Source organism: Orcinus orca, chromosome 5, assembly GCF_937001465.1.
Source record: "Orcinus orca chromosome 5, mOrcOrc1.1, whole genome shotgun sequence".
Taxonomy (NCBI): Eukaryota; Metazoa; Chordata; class Mammalia; order Artiodactyla; family Delphinidae; genus Orcinus; species Orcinus orca.
Window position 1 is genome coordinate 88,789,074 of NC_064563.1, and position 4,314 is coordinate 88,793,387.

Genomic DNA, 4,314 nt, shown 5'->3' on the forward strand with positions numbered 1-4,314 from the left:
ATTTTCCCCTTTCAGAGGACTTATAATTTCCAGGACCCCTTCTGCTTTCCTTGCCAGTAGCCACCTTCCCCTACCCCTGCTCGCCCCTTCCTTCCCTGCTGTCTGCCCTCTCACCAAGCATCCAGGCTTGGTTTTCTGACCCCCCACCACCACCACCACTGTAGTCACCTGAAGGAAGGTGTATGCTAGAGCAGATGATGGAGAGGCCGAGAGAATGCGAGAGACAGGTGGGAACCGTGTTTCAAACAAGTGTCCTGGAAACAGCATCCACTGTCCTCTTTGCAGCCTAGGAGAAGCCTGGTTAGAATAAAAAAAGATTCAGCAGAATAAATGGGTTCTTGCTGAGCCCCCAATACAGAGGTCACTATTCAGAATCGGGGTGGCTCAGCCCCAAACTTTGGGCAGACCCTCTGCATCTACTAACCTAACAGTATCTTTCTTCCTCTTTTTTTTTTTTCTCACTGTCAGTCATGGTAGAGTGTCAGTGCTGGTCCCCAAGAAGGAGCGGAAAAGTGATGCTTTAGAGAGCAGGCATCCAAAAATGGAGACACATATATGCATTCACTATTCCCCAACCCATGGGACTGTAAAGGACACTGCCGCCTCTTCTGTTCCTCCACTTGTTGTCTGGTTTTTCAGCCTCCAGAGTTCAGTTGCTGCCTGCTAAGAAATCCTCTGTCTGTGCTATTCGCTGACATTTTATTCATGGTACCACTTCTTTCCATTAGCATTTGTAGCTGAGACTAGACCCTTAACTCTGAATTGCATAGCTGCAGTATAATCACTTGCTTTATTGATTACCTGAAACAATTTTTTCACAATCTTGTGTTGGCTTTCCCATGCCATGGAAGCCATTTTTCAGTTGATTTCATTTATCACCACTTCCTTTGTGCTGAAGGGACCAGTGGAATTTTTCTTGAAATGATCACATACTCTGTGCAAAGTGCTTTATCGCTTTAATTTTCAAAATACCTTCACAAGACAGGTCCTTAACTGTATTATTCTCAAGTTACAGATAAGGAAACTGAGGCTTAAAGAGGTGAAGTAACATGCCCAGGTCATTCAGCCAAGGAAATGGAGTTCATATCTGACTCCTGCATCTGTATGGCCCCAAAATGGATCATTTTAAAGTACAGGGGCTTATGTGAGCTTCCCCGTCCTGTGTCTAATTCTACTGTCTGCTTAGCACTTTGTGTCCCTTTCTAACGAATCAGACTTACCATTCCTGGCCATAGGCTCAGACCTGGAAAGCCATCCACTACCACTCCTCTTAACTTCACTCCTCCATAGTGAGAGCAATAATCGACAGACCACATCCGTTTCATGTATAATGTTGAAAGCCCTTTGGGGATCACTATAAGTAATATGCAGGAAAATAAAAGGAAAGAATCACTCATTTCTAGTGAGTGATATAGTTTCACATCCATACATAAGGAAATGAGTTGTTTATACCTGACTCATCTGAAAATGCACCCTGTTTAGTAAGACAGTTCCTGGAATGCCTATGTTCCACCAACACAGCACCTGAATAATTTTAGAGCACTTTCCTTTATGGAGCTCCCAAGTGCTTTGCAAACACTTTTACTCATTAACTATCACACCGTTTTTCTGTGGCAGGATACTTTGTCCTATTTAAAATGTGGGACTGCTGATGCATTGAGTGATTTAAGCAAGTTGCCCTCAGGTCATGTGTTGACAAGACCTGGACCAGAGTCCTCTGGGGCATGGCCCATGGTGGGCAGAAGGCCACTAAATCTGCAAAGGGACATGGCAAGTGCTTGGTCCAACTCCTCACTTAGAGAAGGGGAAACAAACCCAGAGAGATGAAAACACTTAGAAAACCCAGGGTCACACAGATAATTAATGGCCGAACCAATACTAGATACATACAAACAACATATCAAGACATATATATGCTATAGAGGGAAAGATGACAGCTGTGAAGTATCAACTTATAGTCAGATTAGAAGGGTGTGAAAGTAAAAAGCCATCCTCACTGACCTTGCCTAGAGGAAAAATACACTATAAGAAGGTGAAAGTTTCAAACAGCAGGAGAATTTTTAACACAGACAAAGTTTCAACTTCCTAGCAGCCAAAATACCATCTGGAATTAAGAAGGCACATTTCCCATTAGAGGTGGCAGGTGGACATATTTTTAAAAGATAGTTGGCCGGCCTAGCATAGCCTCTAGAAAGTGTACTGAAAGCACAAGGATGGTAAAGACCAGCTTGAGTTCCAAGCATGTTTACAGCTGACAGAAACGTTCCAACTAAAAATAACATGCATGACTGTCTCTCTTAGGGAATCTCTCATTTCAAAAAAATATACCTACATAAACACCATGCAGAGACTGAACTCTTCATTTAGGAATGAGGCTTCCCTAAATTTCCCCATTTTAGTGTAAAAGTGAAACTCTTCTAACTCTTCAATCCTATGGCTCATGCTTTTTCATCAGTGGGGATGAAGGGAAAGGAGACTGGAAGACAGCAGAGGGGAGAGGGAGCTAGGCCAAAACGTTTGTGAATAGCTAAAGGAAAAAGTTCAAAGATCAAGGAAATTGGTTTAGAAATCTGTGGAGTCATTCCTGAACCAAATAACCATTTCTTAGGATTGTGTGCTTCAAAATATATCTTTTTACATTTACAAACACAATGAAAAAGCTTTCTGTTGAGATAAAGTTTCATAAAGCAGGTCACGAGCCGTGAGCCCGGCATACAGTAAGCACAGAACACGTGGTGGTTGCTTTCATTGCCATTATCCCCATGACACATCAAACCTCTTCTGTTTCATGGTGGAAAAAATGGAAACACAGTCAAGGCACATATTTTAAATGGATGTTAACTCAAATTCAAGAACTAGATTTCCTACCCTGATGCCTCGTCCAGAGGTTGAAATATTACCGCAGAGAGTTTCAGAGGCTTGGAGCTTTGGGCTGAGTTATGGAAGAGTACATGGACAGCCTTTCCTCTCTGAGGTGGGTGCCTGCATTGGGCAACCAGCGGTGAGCTGGGAAAGATGGAAACACCATAATGTAGTTCATCTCACCCGCCAAGAGCAGAGCCTAGAACAAACAGCACCAACAAAAACAAGTCTCTCTTCATCCAAAGAGATGTTACAGGCCCATGGACGTTACTTATAGAAGAATATTTCATGTGGTCATTCGGTGACAATATTCTTATTTACGTTACAGTTTTCAGCAAGCTTGATCATTTGATCTCTAAGCCAACAGCAAACCAAAGCAGTAAACTGAGGAGAAAGAAGGGTTTCAGCCAACACACTGAGAGCAAAGAAAGAGAAAACTATTTTAAAAATTGACCCCAGAGTTCAGAAAAGGCGTATGGAAGCGTTTAATGGGGGGAGGGGGTGCTGGTGGATAGTCTTGTAATAAGAACACCAGGCAAGTATTCCCACACCACTCTTGGTGGTCTGCAAAGTGATTTCGTATGTATCTTATGTCAACACCAGCACAGTGAGGTAAGCGGAACTGTATACCTCAGAGGCACTTGCAGATTTGTCAGAGTGGCAGGCCATCCGTTGGTGCCTGGATTTGAACAGGACCGTTTGACTCTAAGATCACTGTGTTGTCTACCACCTACTCAACCTCCACACCAGACAAGGCCAATCTGCAGCTCAGGGCAGTCCAGACAGAATAGCCAATTAACTCTCTCAAGTTACATTTTAGGAAGATTGCTGTCTAAAATAGATAAAAACCAAAGGTATAGCTCTTCAGAATGACTTATTCCTATCATGGGCAATATTTTCCAGACCTATAATCAAAGCATGAGTGCATTTACTAGACAAAATACCAGAAACGGAGACTGTCCCCAAAGAGCCAAGATGTGTGACCACCAACCTTAGTTCCCAAAGATTCTAGAGACCCCATGTCTCCAAAGAACTTTTCTCTCTTTTATTTCTTATATTTGTTTGATAATGCAAATGGCAAACACACAGTTAAATCCCCGAATGATGGCACTGAAAATGACCCCTATAAAGTAGCACTCCCTTCTCTCCACAGAATGACCTTGGAAGACTTTTACTGGAGAATGTCGAGTAGCTTTCCAAGAGAGACATTTTCTGGCATGGGGACATGGAAAACTCTAGACTGTCCTGGCAGCACCTTAAAGCAAGTTTTCTCAGAACATGAGAGGCCAGGAAGGACTGGATCTTTCCAATCGGGGTGATCCGTTAACCAATCAGATTTTTTTTTTAATGTTTTTGTTTTTGTTTTCTGTTGTCTTGTTTTTCTGTCTCTCATTCTTCCTCCCTCGCTGTGTCTCGCTCTGTCCCGCTTGCTGTCTCTTCCCACGTGAACAG

The 4,314-nt window shown here is 42.9% G+C and overlaps 1 protein-coding gene across 14 annotated transcripts in view; it reads left to right on the forward strand.

Annotated features, from left to right (window-relative positions):
- ZBTB20 (zinc finger and BTB domain containing 20) overlaps window positions 1–4,314 on the forward strand; it is an 821,511-nt gene that overhangs the window by 792,285 nt on the left and 24,912 nt on the right. The gene's annotated exons all lie outside the window — the stretch shown is intronic.